This window comes from Melopsittacus undulatus, chromosome 6 (assembly GCF_012275295.1).
Source record: "Melopsittacus undulatus isolate bMelUnd1 chromosome 6, bMelUnd1.mat.Z, whole genome shotgun sequence".
Taxonomy (NCBI): Eukaryota; Metazoa; Chordata; class Aves; order Psittaciformes; family Psittaculidae; genus Melopsittacus; species Melopsittacus undulatus.
In genome coordinates, this window is record NC_047532.1 from 52,772,539 (window position 1) to 52,791,382 (window position 18,844).

Here is an 18,844-nt window from a genome sequence, read left to right on the forward strand (position 1 = left end):
AGAAAATAAAAGTCATTATTTTCTCACAAGAGACTCAAGACGAGATACAGAAGCTATCTTTAGAAAGTTAAAATAAAACTTATATTGAGTAATTAAAGTCAACAAAACTATTAGAAACGTTGTTTGTGAGTTGCCAACTCAATTGCTAGTAGTAGGTTATTTTGTAAGGTGAAAGACGAGATACCATTTTGCAATTGCAGGTAATTTTGGGATACATGGGAAAGAAAATAATTGATTCCTGTTAAGTTCAGGTAGGTTTGCAAACAGTGAATTGATACAGTTTATTAAATGTTTGAAATTCCAGCTGCAAGTTGTGTGTGGATTCATTTATGAGAGTCTGTAGACATGCAGAGGATTGCATCTGTGTGTTTGTAACCATGTCTGTTTTCCACTTAAGGGGAAACCCACCTTCTTGCCTAACCTAGCTTCTTTTGGATACTGCTGTAGTGCAGGTTACAGAATTATATTTGAACACAGTTTTGTGGCAGATGAAGCCAAAATAGTTAATATATTTTGAAGACTGTCCCTCATTGTTAAGTGGTTTTGTGCTTCTGTTTTCTCTCTCAAAAGGTTAGTCTGTAAGCTGCTGCAGGACAAGAGTAATAAGGGTTTGAAAGAGTGTGTTATTTTCTAATGATTGATAAATCTGTGCATGTAATTTTTACCTGTAGTTATTACTGACATGGAAGACAGTACATAAGACATTTGAAGGAAATGCTAAAATAAACCTTGTTTTACGCTAACCTTTACTAGCAAAGTTAGAGTGCTTGGATATGTTTGTGTTTTGCATATACTTACATGAGTCAGTCTGTGTGTGTGTACCTATGTATGTGTAGAGAGAGGAAGAGAGAGAGAGAAAAAAACTTTTGTGGCAACAAAGGCAAAAAGTGGGCTAGCTTAAATAGAACCACACATGTCGAAATAGTTACAGTATCGAGGTTGCCTGGGTGGTGGTGTGGGTAATCTGTGCAGCAGTAAAGCATGCTTTTCTCCCTGCCACCTGACAGCACTAACCTTTCTAGTTGCCATACCCATTGAAATACCCTATCTACTCAGACTGAAGTTTAGTTTGCATAATATTGCAGGGAGTGCAGTGTTTTAAAACTACTGTTGTTGTTGTGCCCTTCATTCAGGCAAAACATGTTTTGATTTGTATGGAGAATATTTTAAAGAGTGGATGCTTCAGAAATACAAACATTTGGAAAAGGAAAATGCAGCTGTTTTCTATTACTATGTAATATTATGCTCATCTAGGCCTCTAAGTAATGGGTGCTCGTTTACATATTACAGAATATGGATTATAATTTTATACACATATTGTTTATAGTTGCATATTGGTTTCCTGAAGAAAGAAAAGCAAAATTTGCTTATAGAAATACTGGCATTAAAATAATTAAAGTAAAAATTAAATTCATTAAAGTCAAGAGAAGCAGCTGGTATACAAAGATTGGAGCAGGAGGAGTCGCAGGAGGAGTCAATGCTTTATGGACTGCCCTTCCTATAGCCCAGGTACCAGCTCTTTTTATGTTCAGATCTGTTTGTTATTACTAATGACTTTTGCTTAGTAAATATAGGGTGTGTTGTAAATGAAGATTGCCGAATTGTTTCCCTGTAGCTGAATCTGACTTGTGAACCCTTAAGTGAAGGGGTTTAAACCTTCCAAAGTAAAATGTCAGTAGACATATGTGTTCTACTCTGGTTTAATCACTACATCTAAATTGCAACTGTGGGATGTTTCCAAAATCCTGTTCTCCTTTTTTATATTTCTGTGCATTTTTTGGTTTCACTTTCAGTGAAGCATGATTTTGTTCAGTGAAGTGGCTTTGTATTTTCTCTATTTCATCCTACATCATATAATTGAAAGGGCCTGTTCAGCATTTAAGATACACAGCTTTTAAATCTTAGACAAGTCTGAATGTTTTATTACTTTTTGTTGTTGTAAGAATGTCTGAAAGGACAGTGCAAAAGAATTTGGTTCTTTACTCCTCTCTTGAATGTTTAAGCTGAGAAATAATACAGCAGCAGCAAGGAGGCAACTGAGCACAGAAAAGGAAATAAGAGTAATGGAGCATGTGTGGCTGTATGCTTAAGCCCATCTGGAAGACACCTGACAAACAAAAATAGTAGCAAAAGAGGGGGGGGGGTGTGGCCTTTTTTTTTTTTTTTTTTTTAAAGCTCTGTGTTTACAGTTATGCAAAGATTGTGCTAACAAAAATCTGGTTGTCTGAAATGAGTCAGCTTTAAAATAATCATACATTGTGCCTTGCAGGGAAGTTTAGGGTATTTTAGCTATGTTATTCTTTTTCAAATGCATATTACAAGAAGATTGTCACTTTAAATGTCTGTATTGTCTATAGTTTGCATGGTAAAATAGCAGAACATCTAATTTGTTCACATTCTTGACAACTTTTAGTGCTCAGGGCTGAAATTGCCCATGCTTGTTACCAGTCCTTTCCAGTTGAAATTCATGGGAAGGCTTTAGCTGAAAGAATTTAACCATCCCAATGAGATGAGAGAGAGCGTTAGTAGTTCTTCATCTCTTGCAAACAATACTTTGGATAGCTCTGATGTTCTGCAGGTTTTGAACTGACCTTGAAGTTTGGAAGGAAGGAATAGCTACATTTCAGGTATTGTATTGGTTTGAAAGCCATGCTTTCTTATGTCAATGCTCCAAGTAACTGAGAAACACCAAGTTGCATTTGCAGTAGAACTTGCTACACTTTTCAGTTATCATTTCTAAAAGCTGTGGCTCCCACTGTGTGTGCTTCCATAGACCCTTGTGCATCTTTTGCTAGCAGCTAGGATTTTTAGCTGGAAGAGAATCACAGACAAAATGGAAAATTTGAAAGGTTGTTTTACCTTGCTGAACTACCAGAGTTCTGACTTACTGAGAGAAATGGTTCCTGTGCTTGTACTTCATCATATTGTTCCTGCAGAGCAAGATGCCTACCGATGCTGTGGAAACTCTAGCTTCCAATTGTCACGATTCTTTAATTAAACATTGCATCAAATGTTATGCATAGTTGGTAACTAGAAATTATGTAAGTTTGAAAAGTTGAAAGGAATGTTTTTAAAGAGACATGAATATGCAATTATTGAAACCAGAGAAAATGTAATAGAAAACAGTCATTACCAATATAGGATGTATTTACATGCAGAAAATAAGCATTCTTTGTTTTTCTCTTCTCCTCCTTCTAAGATGATTCTTATATCTAAGAGTCCTCAGAATTTGAACTGGGAATCATATATTGTGTCTGACAATATGGAGGTTTGGGGGTGGGTTTCTGGTTTTGTTTTTACACTGAGGCGGGGAGCTGTTCTGATTTTGGAGGTTTTTAGGGTTTTTTCAGTAATGCAATTAAAATTTTGTTTTTCATCCTACTATAGCCTATTTTAGCTCAATTTTGTATGCGTGCATACTTACAGGCAGTGGTGTTATACTCTTCCATTTTGTACAATGCGTGTGGTAAGTGGAAAATCATTGCAGAAGAGTGTGATAAGCAATATACCTTCTGATAAAATTCTAAACTGCAAGATATATATATTTTCAGTATAACAGGATATTTGCAAAATTGTTTTCTTTTACTCCTTATGTTATTTTAAATGATAAATGTACCTGCAAAAAAAACTTTTTAATAGTATGAAAAATCTGTTATTTGAAAACAGATGGAGCAAATAATAAAGACTGAGATATCTGTGGTTGCTGTGCTGCATATGTTTTGTTTTGATTTTTTTCCCAAAAGCTATGAAAATGGAAGTTTTATAACAATACCAGCTTTAAAGCTTTATCTTAATTAAAGCCTTAATGTATTCATCTGGACCTAAAATTAGAGTATTTTTGTCTCTGACATGAAGGTATAGACATAAAGTAGAAGTCAAGATACTTTTTGCCATTCTTCATGTGTTTTCTGTACTGTAGCAAGGACGTTCAGAGTCCTTACCACTGGACCTGCAAGGATTTTCCAAACATACACAAGAACTTAAAATTTAACAAATGCAGTATTCTGTTGCATAAGGGAATAATACAGGGAAAGATTCATACAAATGCAGCTTCTGAAAGCAGAAGAGGTTGTAAAAGGGACCATGCTGTAAAACTTCCTTACTGTGGAGTATTGGCTTTGGAAGTAACATAGTACTGATGATACTTTGGTATCATCAGTGTCATAGCTGTTTGGTCACAGTCTAACTGGAATTTGGGTTTCTTTTATAACAAAGAGTGATGAGAACATTATTGAAGATTGCACTGTTAAACCCACTAATTTTTATTTTTATTTTATTTTTATTCTATTTTATTTATTTTCCCTCTGCTTCTCAACCTGCTTTTCCCCATCTCAGGCATATGTTCAATCTGCACTTGCTTCCTGAAGTATAATGCAGGCGTCTGTTTTTTAAGTTATATCTGTAAGGCTGAATGGAACATTACCCTCCTTGTTTGACCTCCCGCATGTGATACACAATCCATTAAATCTCATGTAATATTTAAGAATTTAATACATTCTTTGCATAACATAACAGTACTGACAAAACACTGCTCCAAGCAAAACAGGTGATCTGTGAGCATGGAAATAATGAAGCCCTGTTTCCGATAGATTTGTCTTACGTATATCAACTGGCCCTTTTGTGCCCACAGTACACTCTGTGCTCCTTCCCCCTGCAGTATCTGCCAGACAGTGGTGGGGCTGTTGAGATGGGTACAGGGCGCTGGTGAGTGGGTGCTGACTAGCCTGCTCTCTGCTCTTTGTTGAACACATGGGTTAAAACTGTGCCTCCAGAAAGAAATCCTTTTTTTCAGCTGTGATTTTTACAAAATGCACAGCATTTTGGTGTATCTGAAACTTTGTCTTTGCCAAAGTTCAGCTGAATTTTACATCCTGTACAGAAAGTCTGCTCTCTATTCTACCAATTACATAAGCTACATTTCTTCAGGAAATCAGACCAAAGAGTTTTTGAGTTTTGTGCTGACTGTATTTCTGCTTTGCAGCAGATGAACATCTTTGCCCCTTGACTGGTTTGTGTTTAGTCGCCAGTTGGGCAATCCACTGAATCACAGACTTGTTTAGGTTGGAAAAGACCCTTAAGATCAAGTCCAACTGTTAACCTAACACTGCAAACTCCACCACTAGACGTTATCCCAAAGCACCACATCTAGATGTCTTTTGAATACCTCCAGGGATGGTGACTTAACCATTATCCTGGACAGCCTGGTCCAATGCTTGACAACCGTGCCTAGAATAGTTATTTTTAGGGTATTGTAGTCAATAGTTTTTCTGTTGCATGGCTGAACTAGACCAGAGACTTCAGTAGTGGGATAAATAGTTGTTAGAAGACTTGACAGTGAAAGGAAGCACATGGTGATGTCCGTCACAATATCTGTCTTGAGGACCTTTACTTCTGTATGCCAAAATTAATCCTTTTTCCTAGTCCCGCTTCTCCTTCTAGTACATTTTAGGTTTTGAACTGCCAAAAGTGTGCCTAGTTTTGGACATCAAAGAAACTGTGCTCCATCAGCAACACTAATTTAAGCAGTACTATAGTCAGTAAGACTAGCAGTTTCAATAAATACTTGTCAGATACTATCTTGCTGAAGCATTTCTAAAACTGTTATTGGTGCTTAACTAGTGTAATATTAAGCTGTTTTGTGTTAAAGGAAGAGACCTTGTTCTGTGTAATGTGTATTTTGAGAAACATTTTGAATGAAGTTGATAGTGGAGTATTATTAAAATAATTTATTTGAGGGAGAGGTTTAAATGTAGCATAAATTACTTTTGTAATCACTGAGACTATCAGCAGTCCAAGATAATTAAAAATTCCTCTCTTGGTTAAGACAACTGGGTGGCCAATGGTACAAGTTTGTGTTGTAGGTTAGGGGAACATGGAGAACCTTCCATTTTATGACATTATAGAATACAGTCATATGGTGTAATAAGGCTGAATTGTTACATATTTTTTTCACAGTTAATGTGTAGTGGATGTTTTCAGTCACTGATCAACCAAAACATCTTAATGAGATGTGATCTCATGTACAGATCCTTTTGTGTGCATGCTAACCCTTTAATCTGTTTTACGATATGCTTTTAGTTTTTAATTGACTTAACCTAATAGCTTCTAAAGGGTTATCCTTAATACTAGATTTGACAACTGATGGAAGATTTATGTGTCACAGTAATACGGTATCTATCATCTAGTGAGATTCTTACTGATACTGTCATGAACGACTTCCATTATATGGCAAAAATTTCCATGTGGCATGTTTTTAAAAGAATTTAAGAAATATTGAATTAAAAAGTCTGACTGCAGATTCTGAAATGAGAAAAACTTTTCTCTACTTTGACTTGTGCTTGTGTAGTTACACAGTTTCATAATGCTAAATGGGTGTTAAAATTATATCAGATAATAAATGTGACTGTTGATTAGTTTCTCATTTGAAATCATGGCAGTTGAATAAGTGAAAATTAGTCCATTTAAGCAGTTACTAACTCTAAAATATAATATTGGTAGTCGTTCAGGCTATTAGGATTTCACTGAATGAAACTGTAAAGAAAGAGCAGTAGAAGGCTTGGTTTGTCTAATTGGTCTTTATAATTTGGACTTAACTCACAGGTGTATCCAAACAGGGCTCCCCCTGCATGAGATCTTGTCAGGTGCTGTTTCCTCTGTCCATATACTTCAAACTTGAGGTAGCTTCATTAACATTTCCTTTGTGCCCTTTCATCACCTTATATTTGCTATTTTCTTATTACTGTGTTTTCTGGAAATGAACTGGTTGACAATTGTTTTGAAAACCTAAGCTATATACAAACAAGTATTTCAGTATTTAGATGGTACAATGAATAGTTTAGCCATGAACTACCTCAGAGGTTGTTAAAATGCTCAGCATTGTTTTTGAGGTTAATCCCATTGCAGTCTAGAGTATCTTGATTGCTAAATCAGTGGAAGTAGAAAGGGATTCTATGATTCTGTGATTCTGGTAGAGTAGAGCTCTTGCTCTAGCAGTAAAGACTTATTTTCTTATGTTGGAATTTTGTTTCTTTATTCAACTACTGTTTTTGCATGTGGAATTTAGTTATTTTTATAAAGCTGTTTAGTATGGAATAATGCTTGGCAGTATATAGTGGTGAAATATTATTCTTCAGCTTGTAAGCAGTCTTCAGGGAATGAATATTTTTTTTCTTTTTTCAATTCTTTTTAGAATTCTTTCTATTGTCACCAGTATATAGTTGGCCCAATGTTTTATTTATAACACCTTGTCCAGATACTGCTGGGCATCTGTTGTCATGTGGGTACTATGAAGACACTCATCACCCGGTTGTCTGGCCTCTGGCACAGTCTGAACTCTTCTGTCAAGTAGCAGTTTTCATCTCACAGTCAAGAGGCTACGATACAGGAAGATTAAGGCACAAACCCAATTCCCTAGATGTTACAATGACTGTGTGTGTTTGAGACATCATGACTTCTTCCTCCTCACAAGAAAATTTCATGTAGAAAATAGATGGGGTACATGTTTTATCTGTTTCACATGAGCCCAAGACAGAGTAACTTGAGTAAAACCATAGAGCAAATCAAACCAAGAAGCAGAATTAGATTTCAGGTCTTTCTGCATCCGGTTGTGTGCTTGTCCACCTGCCTGTATGTTGTATACCCCAGTCACAACACTTTATTGTTGGAAAAGCTTTCGAGCATGGCTGATGCTTTGGATTTCAGTTACCTGTTTTAAGTGTCAAAGGATTCTGAACATCAGATTTGAAGTGCTGGGAAGAGAAAAATGCCATATGGCTCCATCTAGAGAAATTTTGCTATTTAGGGCAGAGAGAGAGAAGGTAAAAAGGTCAGGTCAAATGAGTGCGTACTACTAGAAAGTAGAAATAAATTGTGAATGTATGTGGATGCACATGAAAATACTTTCTTACTGACACAAATTTATGTCAGATGTTGTAGACTTGTAAAATTTGTTATCTTCTGGTTTACAGAGGAGAAAGCAATGGGTCAAAGCAGTTAATGTAATCCATTTCATGTCAGACTGATGGTGGTATCTTGGTGAAAAGCTAAATCTGTGGATAAAATAGTTGTTTTCTAGTCCAGCTTTGAGGTGTAACAAACTTAACTGTTGCTTTCTGCCTTTTGCCGAAGGCCTTCTCCTTTTACTTTATTCAAGCACTGCCTGTAATGTGTCTTCTACTGTTATTTCTGCTATATGGTACTGGTTTTGTATTAAGGCATAGCAAACAGTGTCAAAGTAATGGATGCTTTGTTTCTACCTTGGCTTTCAAAACTTAATTTTAAAGTTTGTTAGCTTTATGACATTTCATTTGTTCATATCCCCTCCTCTGTTTTCTTGGCATGTTTTTCAGAACGTGTTTTCCAGCACCTCTTTATTATCCGTTTTTGACATTTAATGCGCTGTTGTTGGGGATTGAGGAAGTGTTTCATCCAAAATCACTGCAGAACTTCCTTCCCATGCTGCTGCTAGAAGTGCTGCAGACTAGCTACTTAATTTGCACTGGCAAAAATTCAAAGGGAAGGTCAGCTGGCCAGGTTATTCCCCTGCGAGACTTCTGTATGTCTTCCTTTTAAATGCCATTTTTCTTCTGTCTGTTCTACTTTTATCCCCATACTTGTCCATTGGGAAGAAAATGGCTCCAACTAAGCCAAGTGGTGTGAATCATTGCTTTAAGGTGGAATTCTCACAATTTAGCATGTATCATGAGAGTAGTTTCAAGGTAGTTAAGGCTATTTATGTAGAATTTTTAACATGTTGGGGAAAAGTAAATCTGGCAGAAAATGAGCATTACAAAGTTGGGCCAGGAAAACACAGATGAAAGTGGCAACATCAGGGTGCAGGAATGGGGAACCAGACCACAATACCAGAAAGACATTTGAAATACAAATTCACAGAAGGATAATGAAAATGAAAATTCAGCAGCTGAGATCTATTCTCATTATGTGGTAGCTACATTGGGTGTTATGTGTTGTTGAGCTCCACTGCTGATGTAATTTAGTTGATATAATATGAACACAGCTTCAGTGCACTCAAGTTTGGTCAAATTTAATTGTGTATGTTTAAATTGCTAACAAGCTGAGGGTGTTTGATTACATCTAAAGGCACAGAGGTTCTCTGCTTCTCCATAGGGAGAACAGTTGTAATGATTCCCAGTGCTGGTGATTTTTATTGAATTCCAAACTACAATAAAAGTAATTAAAAAAAAGTGCAAAGAAAACTCCTTTGAGAAACAAATTGCATAATTAAATTGTTTCTGGATTCCCCGTATTAATATGGTTGATAGAGGGTTATGTTTGATAAAGGTAAATGCAGAACAATAATTTCCTCTTTTAAAGATACAGGCATACAAAGTGCACTTTGCTATGGCTTTCTTGAACTGGGAATGGGTTATTGGGTCATCAAGGGAAGCTTGGCTGCCCCATATTCTTCAGGGTTAGACTCTAAAAGCTCAGTGAACTAAACAGTATGAATTCCAAAATCATGAGTGACCCTGGTCATCGAATTTGTAAGTTTCTTTAAATCTTAAAAAAAAAAAAAGAACAGAAGAAATGTTGTCCTATGAAGGCTGAAGCTATTAACTACATATTACACCTCTAGGTTTAGATATCCCTTCCCATTATTGCAGTAGGAGAAAACCCTAGACCAGCAGTGGGTTTATCTGAGGGGCATCAAACACAAACAATGCTGCCATGACTATTAGACAAACATTACGAGAAGAGTTGGGACGAACTTGGACTATTGATCTTGTGAGACGCTGTGTTCCCTGCCTTCATCATAACATCATTATTTTCAGTCCTCAAACCAAGGGAAATTCTTCTGATGTAAGCTGGACTCAACCTTTTGCTCATATTCCAGGTGTTTGGGGCAGGCAATGCTTGGCTTCCTGCTGCATCAGCAGCCCTTTTTGCTGACCTCAGTGATGGGTTTAGTTTTGTCTTGAGTGAGAGTAAATCAGGTTGACATGCTGTGAAGTTGAAATCAAACATATGAATACTTTGCTGGGCAGAAGTTTATCGAAAGAATGTGTGTGGTTTAGTTTGTGTTTTCCCATTGTACTTACACTGCAGGAAATGGGTTCTTAAATGCAAGAACCTGGTTCTGCTCATCATCTCGTTTTAAAAGTCTCTTGGTTGCCTGGGTTTTTTTTTCCTCCCCACCTTTTCTGTATGGGGAGAAATGAAGCTTCCTATGTGGTGAGAATGACTGCTTTTTTTTTCAATTCTGTGCAAGAAGGGCACGAATTTGTCTGAACTCATAGCAGAAAGACCATACCATCTATTACTGGTCCTTAGGTTCCTCTGTCAATGGGTGATAACTTATATGAAGAAAAAAAGGATGAAACCACCAAATCTAGTTACTTGGCCAGATAGGGATGGACTTGATGCAACCAAATTGTCAGTAATTCCCCACTTAATGACATTCACCAGAAAGCTGAAATAGGCATTTTGGGGTACAGTGAAGAAAACCTTATCTGGGCTTATTTAATGTAGATTATAGCCTGTCAAGTTAAATAGCAATGTTGTAATTACTTTGTTTAGTTCTATTTTGAATTCCTTTTGTTAGTGTTCAGGCTGCGATTAACATACTAGAGCAACCATTATGTCTTTTTGCATTCCTTTACTCTTTCAACGGTCCATGTGAGATTGGAAAAACTGTACAATGTGCTTGCATCTCTCTGAAAAGAAGCTATTTGAGCTAATTTAAATTTTGATTGATGCTTTTTTGATTCATCTGGATGGGATACTTCACATATAATGCCAAGACAATTGTAAACAGGCACTATTTATGATCATCAGTATGAGCAGAAAAATGTGGACTAATTCAGATTTTAAGTAAGTTTGCACCACTTCATTATCATTAGGATGCAGATGTTACCAAGGCAAGACCTGTAAATGAGCTTTTCAGGACTACTTAACGTGTTTACTTTGTGTCAGATTTCTAAAGAGCCTGGTGGTACCTGTCCAGACAAAGGGTGTCTGGGCTGCCTGCAGACCTCAACTTGTGAAATTCTTCACATCTGCTACTGTATTTTCATAATGGCTTTTTATTTTGAGCTTTTGTTCCTGAGCTTTTTAGTTTTTACTGGGTGGGTGCCTTGATTATGCAGTAAATCACCGTTTAATCTACACAAATAGGATACTCCATATGATCCTAAAGTAAACAACAAATGTGTTTACTTTTAAAACCTTTTATTTATAACTAGTAACTTTGACAGATGGTCTTCAACCAGTCCTTGTTGTTCACTGTTTCAAATGAGATGCTGGTGGAGGTACAGTTTAGGAGCATATGTTTTGTTTAGCAAGGTTGATGGGAGACTTGGGAAATGATCGTCTTTCAGTAGATCTGGAAAAATAAATGTTTTCTTCAGCTGGGAGTCGTCTTTCCATTGACCTGGCTCTGTTACCTGTAGATTTGTTTCCTAAACAGATGTCCAGCTGAACACTAGAGAGTATGACAGTGTAATAAGTAGGTCTGACATTCGAGAGCCACGTTTGGCTTATTAATCAGTGACAGAATAGTTACATTTATTTGCTAAAACCATCATGGAGCTTCAGCAGCAACTCTTCTGTGTTTCACTTGTTTTGAAATGAAATGACCCCTTGGAAGGGCATTTCTATTGGTGTTTTAGGGACAAGATGCATTACTGGCCCTTAATAGCAAATAGAAGTTTAAACTAGCTACTAGAAAGTCTTTTGCTGAAGATCACTTGAGTTTTCACTTTCATTTATTTTGATGTATTTGTTCCTCCTTGGTTACTGTTCAAAGAAAATGGATTGTAAGGGTTACACTTTAAATATACCTTAAGAACACATCTATTTCATGTATGAAAATTCTGTTAACTTCAGGACACTCTGCTCTCAGTGAGTTCAAATTTTCACCGACTCCCTGATAATGGAAATAAAATGAAGTATTGACTTATTTTTAGTTACTGGATTTAAGAATGGGGCTTCAGCTGTAACGGCATCTACAGTTAGCTTTGTCGTATCCAGCCTGGACTAATAGATTTTAGAAGAAAGCATTGCCAGCTGGAACGTGCGTGAGTGTTATCTGCATGTGTTGTAACAGATGTTGAGCAGAGACTACTTGTCAAAGGTATCTTGTAGTAACTTTAAAAGACACTTGTTTGTTTCATTACGTTTTTCTTGCATCACTAATTTTTTCCATAAAGCCAACCGCAAACTGCATTATTGGGGACTTCAGCTGAAACTTGTGGTGAATGGGAAATAGATTAAACACAGGTTTTCCCTTTTCTCTGGTTGCCAACAGTGATGTCAGTAGTTTTAATGATCCTTACCTCAGCTTGCTGCAGTCCTAGCACTCTCTATTAAACACTTGTCTTCTGCACTGTGTTTATATGTTGTTAAGGAAATGCTGATGGCTGTTGATAAGAAACAATGAGATATCCAGCCCATGACTTCAATTCCAAATAAGGTACTTCCGCCTTGCAACATACTGAAATAGTTCACTGGGGAGAGAGGAAATTCGGATTGTTGTGTCAGAAAACTTAGAAATATTCTTCTAAGTCCAGAAAACTTCATTTATACAATGAAATTGAGGGTGGGACTTTTGGCTGTAAATTACGCACAAATGAGTTCCCTGGATTGAAGGCCTCATAGGTTGACTGTATTTCCAGTGGCCTTGGAGGAGCAGCTTTGCTCTCAGAATAGCTGTTTTCTAGGCATTCTTGTGCATTCAGACAGAACAGGCACTGCTGTCCTGTAGTAGTAGCACAGGTTGTCATTCTCAGACATTTTTTGTTTTGTGGGAAGATATTTGTCAGGGGAATTGAGGATTTGAAAACAAATAGTTGCAGTCAACAATTTAAATGGTCTGTAGCAAAGTCTAAATTATTTTTTCATCACATAATTAGAAGAAAACAAAAGCTACTGATACATTTTGATCAAGGAGTGAGAGACAGATTTCCATGTTGTACTGCTGAAAATCCTGGAAGTGCTGCTGCGATCTTGAAACTGCCCCATGCCCTTGTCCTGTCATACCTGCAGCTGAAGTTTGTATCAAATGCAGCCTGCACCAGTTGGTGTCCTGGATGTTTCTGGCTGTTTATCTCAAGTCTCAAACTCTTGGATAGTTCAGCCTTGGATATTTCACTCTTTTTAAATGTGTGCAGGACTTAAATATCTGAGTGTCTGGATTTCAGTAACTGTGGGTTTCCAAAGTATTATTTTCTTAGTGAATTCCTCAAGAAGTGTTTTGCTCTTCAAATAGACTTGTTACTCTTTTTGTTTGCTCTTCTGACTTCTGAATCCAGAAACAAATGCCTGCTAGTAGCAGCTGTGGTGACTTCTTGGCCATATTGGTTGAACTGGTGAGAAATTGATTGGATGGACCATTTCGTTCAATACCTAATATATTTAAGTTTAGATGACCTGAATACTAGTGAAGAGGTGTGAAACTTGGCTCTGATAAGGAAAATTATGATTTATGTACTTAAAATCTCATAGCAAAATAATGTATGGTAATACAGAAAAGCTGTTACTTGCTTACCTTTAGCTTGCTCTGTACATGCAAGGCAGGTCAGGCTGTGGGGCCCTGCTGGTGGGCACCTAACTGTTCCTCTGGCCATGCTGGACAGGAGCTGGGTGCAAAACACCCGCCTCAGATGTGCATCATGCAAATCACACACACTGTGTGCCTCCATTTAAATGAAGCCATTTCTCCTTTGTTGCTCATCTTTATTAATAAAGTATGGCATTACTGGCTAATTTTAGGTCCAACACAGTTAAAAGCTGCAAAGCTATGTGAAGCTGTATATAGATATTTGGGTAGGAACATTCCACTAGATCGCAATGTGAGTACAGAAGAAAGTTGAAAGTAAATAAGAGATCTGTGAGATAATTCTTCAGGGAGTTTTCATAGCATACCACACATCATTTGGAAGGCTTTCCTTTGGCTTGAAGGACCACACAAAGTAAATTCTGTTTCTTGGGCAATTAAAGAATATAGGACAGGAGGTCTTTTCAGTTTTTCTTACTCCAACATGTCTATGGGAAGCCTTATTTGTACTGAGGAAAATGCACTCTTTACGTATCTTTTCAGGAGTGTAGTTAATATCAAATATAGAAATAGACATACTTTTATGTAAAATTTAAGTCTTACTTCATCAGATTTTAGACAAAACTTGTGAAATGTAAATGATGTCAGTCCTTTAACCTCAATTAAAACAAAAATAGTATTAATTTTATTGTGCATTGTTCAGTCCCAAGTGGATATGGCTGCATGTGACTGTAGTGTGAAGAGAGGAGATCAGGGCTGTAGTCTGTGATGGCTCAGGGATTGCATGCTGGCACGGCCAGCGGCTGGCTGGAGGTGTGTGTTGTGAAGGTGGGCAGTGGTCAGCTATTGCACAGGGCCTTGGGTGCAGCGGGAGACACCCAATGGTGCCTCTGTTTGAGACCTCAACCCTGCATCCTCCAGCATGGACACTACTCTCTGCTGGGCCCAAAGCATCTGCTATGGGATTGTCAGCAGGACACAAGGTAGATGCCAAGAGTGTGCCACGATGCACTGTGTCACTGGTGATCAGAGCTGTTGTACTGGTGACCTGCCTGTATAAAATCAACTGCGAAAGCAGAGTTGAGAGGACTTGCTGACTGAGGTGATTGGACTGTGTTCTAAATTAGGGAGGCTGGAGCTGAGAGATGAGAACTGATGGGACAGGGTCCAAGGCAGCTTCTGCTATTCATTCTCCAGTAAACCTGTGCTGTACATTATTGGGTTGCAGGATCTTGTTATTCACCCTGCCCATTCTGAGAGAGAAGCATAATGTAGATAAATGTATGGACATTAACAGGGTACAACTCTGGATATGGGGTGTTTTTTTTATAACTTGTATGACAATAGGGAATGGGAATGCTCCATTCCTTGGTCATCCTTCTCATGCAAGCTGTGGCATTTGCAGGTGGCCAGGAAGCCCTACACAGTATCTAATGTATGTAGTGGATAGAAAAGCCAACAGCAGGCTAGAGGTTTGAGCATTTTTTTCTCTCTCATAGAAGCTTGTCAGAGTTAATCAGTATGGACACTTAAATTGTTTCTGCTTAGGTGAATCTCTTACAAGTTCTAAATGTATTTCTGACTGCTTTGAATTTTATTGCCAACATCTGTTTTAAATGCTTTTGGGATTCTGATGCTCCAGTACAGCTCAACTGTATATACCATAATTTTTCAAGGTGCTAATGTTTTCAGTTTGGATGATGACTCCTTAAAGGGAAGGAAAAAAAAAAGTAAAGGAGGAAGGGGAGGGAAATAATTACAGAAAAGCTTTTAAAGTGCCCAGGATGCTAATTTTCTTTCTCTTTCAATTTCAGAATGATGACCTATACAACCTCAGCAAATCCTTCTTTTAACTCATGGGTATCAAGACTATAAATGTTTCATGCTACCACAACTAGGACCTCACCTCCTCCTCCTCTTCCTCTGTAAATGGGTACGATGCATCCAGTTCAGTTTGTTTACTTTACACAAACCTCAGGAGTTAGTTGACTGAGCTGCACATCCTGTGTTGTGCCAAGCAGAAGCACTGTGACACCTGGACAATGAATCTCTCTTAACTTCATCCTCTACCATAAGGACTTAGCTGGCCACAATGAACTGATGTGCCCACCACTACATCATGGTGAGAATGGGTATTTTACTAGCACATTTACACAACTTCATTTGCTGCTGAAAACCTGTATGACAAATCATCATTGTAAATTATTACGTACAAAACTTAATGTTGGTTGAAGAGTATTAAATATTTAACATAGGTTTTGATTTATACATGTACTTTTTTAATTAAAATGTAACTTTTCCTACAGCACATCATTTTTGATGTGGAACTGAGGTATACTATATTCTGTTGTAAACAGAGTGGGAAACCTGCTTAAAACAAGGCTTCTAAGAATAGAGTGGGGTACTATTCTTGTTTTAAGATTGTAATTCAGAAAATAATATAAAATGAGTCATTGGTCCCTGGGCCTTGATTGTACAGTCATATTTACTGATACTATCAGTTGTAAGATAACCCTGATGTTGAGTTGAGTTCTTTCCAAAAGAAAAATAATTTTGTACTCCTTGTAAAATAATAGTCTGTATTAACTACAATGAAGACAAACATTACTGTATATGGTATTTACAAGTGTCAACTTGAATTCATCAATTGCACAGATCAAAAAAAAAAAGAATCAGAAAAAAGAAATCAAAGTCTTCCACTGTATATATTGTAAAGAAAAAAAAATCAACCAATAGAAAACAAAATTAAAACAAAAAAGGGTGAACTTTTCAAATTGACTCTTTCCCTGGAATGAAAATGTGGGTGTTTGTAAATTCTGGAAATCTCTTTCTATATGTAATAAACTAGATACTGTTTTATCTGCTGTAGTGGTTTTGGGTTTGTTTTTTTTGTTTGTTTTCTTGGTAAGTTGTCTCAAATATCTCAAATTGTCTCATCAGGTTTCTTTGATGTTTCCATTGTGTGTAATCAAGAGTGGCTGTGGATCACCATAGCTTGAGAATAAAGTGAAGTGTGATTAGGTGTAGGAGGGAGTATGCTTCCTTGAATTATTTCACTAAAGCTCTTGTTTCAGTTTCCTGGAGACTCTTCAGGATACAGCCCTCCTTCCACTGAAGTTGGTGGAAGAGTTCAGAGCAAGTTATATCACTGGAAGCCATAGCAAGACTTCAGCATAAAATTGAAAATGATTGTTCCAGTTGATTTATTGTCTGAAAATCAGGTAATCTAACAGCAAGAAGAAGGATCCTCCGATGTACTCTGGTTCTGTGCACATAGAAATGCGCATAGCATTTGCAGAGCTTTTGGGGACTGGAAAAATACCAAGATCTTGGATTTCCAAGTGAAGTGTTGTTGAAGTGATAATTGAACTTGAAGCTGTGTCAGGTCCCAGTTGGTCCTTCCTGCTTCTGTGAAGCAGCTCCACGGACCAGTGCACATTTGACAGAATTCTTGTAATCAGAAAAAGTCAGGCACTCAAAGCACCAGCTCTTCATGTGGGAAGGCTCTCACAAACCCTCAAGAAAAGGGTTTGTTCCCCTGAGATGTTTGTGATGTCTGGGGTTAGGCTGTGGTTAATGCAATGTCCTCTGCTGTGACTGCAATATAGATGAAAGACGGTTGCACAGCGATTTTTCACCTCTCCTTTTGCTGGAGGCTTATCATTCCCTTAGATCTCCTGGTATTATTGCACATACATAACTGCTTTGACCCTGTCAAGTCAAAATATTCACTTAAGAAAGGATGTACAGCTTTGAAATACTTAAATCATTCCAGATCACTGGGAACAAATGCATGAGTGGTGATGCTGGCAGACTGGTGAGTGTTATTGCATGGTGAAGCTGCAGCCTGAGAAGGACCTGCAACTGCCACAGGCCTTTGGAAATCTTGGCCTTTGCTGACAGAACAGTCTCCTCCCAAAGAGGCTGATACCAGTCAGTAAAGAACAAGAAGCTTTGCTTCTTTGCCATGTAGGAAGGGGAAAGTTGATCCACAGTAGGTTGCTTGTTACTCCTGATGAATATTGGTGTGTATTTTTCCATTCATATCTAAGAAGGCAGCACTTGCTTTAAAAAGAAAGCCAGATGCATCAGGCCAGTATTTAAATTTGTAAGTTACACATTTTCAGTTATCTTAAAATCCTTTTTTTTTCTTTTTGTGTGTGTGTTTTTTTTATGGGATTTTAGATGCAATGAACACTTGTGTGTCTTCTGAAGTAAAAACATAAAAACAAGTCACACCAACCCCTTTGCTTACAGCCTTTTCCAGTTTAATTAATTAACATAAATGTTCACTGTGTTGATTTGGTTGCTAAATATTAGGCTGTGTTGATGTTGAAGTGCCTTGGATAGAACAGTATTTTATGGCCATTGTGCTTTCCTTTGTCTCGGATAATTTGCATGCTCTGGCAATTACTGAAATCATAGGTTTGTAGGTGCTGGAAGCTACTGTTAAGTGTTAAAAGGCATTAGTGAGTATATTTAATCTTGGTAGAAGTATTACACAGTGATCCATCTATGAGCAAATTTTGTTCATAAAATATGAATTTTAAAAAATTGTAGGAATTGACACTGGTCATTACAGAAGGGAATGGGGGGGAGGACGGTGCTGTCTGGTGGGTTTACATTCATGTTAATAGTAATGTACAGCCAGAGAAACAGCTTGTTAATTATGTTAATATGCATTGTTTTATGTTAATTATCTTTTTTTTCCTAGTAAAATTAAACATGCTTATTTAGCAAATGTTTTCAAAAGGTTTTTGAAGCAAAACGCTTTCATAACCAAACCTGAGGCTCTTGATTCTTTTCCTGCATAGATTTTTATTCTTATAAATTGCAAACCTTAATAAATAGACCATTATGAACCAAACTGTTTTAAATTAAAGCTTAAATGACTCACAAATATGGTACTGTCCTGGTTTGAGCAGTAGCAGCCATTTTTCTCCTTCTTGGTAGCTGGTGCAGTGCTGTGTTTTGACTTTTGGGCTGAGAATGGTTGCTGATAGCAAGCATGTTTTGAGTTACTGCTCGGGTGTTTGGTTTTGTCCAAGGCCTTTTCTGAGCTCATGCTCTGCCAGGGAGGAGGAAGGCCGGGAGGAAGGAGAGACAGGACACCTGACCCAGGCTAGCCAAAGAGGTATTCCATACCATAGCACGTCATACCCAGGATGTAACCGGGAGAGACCCAGAAGGGCTGGAGCTCTGGGGGGATGGAGGAGGTATCGGTCGGTGCTCGGTCGGGCAGGGTGGGGTGAGTTATGGGTCGGTGGCTGGTGAGGTGTTGTATTCTTTTCACTTGTTATTGGCTTTATCATTATTATTTGTAGTAGTAGT

General features: G+C 37.6%; 1 protein-coding gene across 1 annotated transcript in view; it reads left to right on the plus strand.

Moving 5' to 3' along the window:
• IRS1 (insulin receptor substrate 1) overlaps positions 1 to 16,377 on the plus strand; it is a 52,114-nt gene extending 35,737 nt beyond the window's left edge. The window contains exon 2 of the mRNA XM_034064111.1: positions 15,328 to 16,377. The gene's annotated coding sequence lies outside the window, so the exon portion shown is untranslated. The remainder of the gene's footprint in view (positions 1 to 15,327) is intronic.
• The last annotated feature ends 2,467 nt before the right edge of the window (positions 16,378 to 18,844 follow it).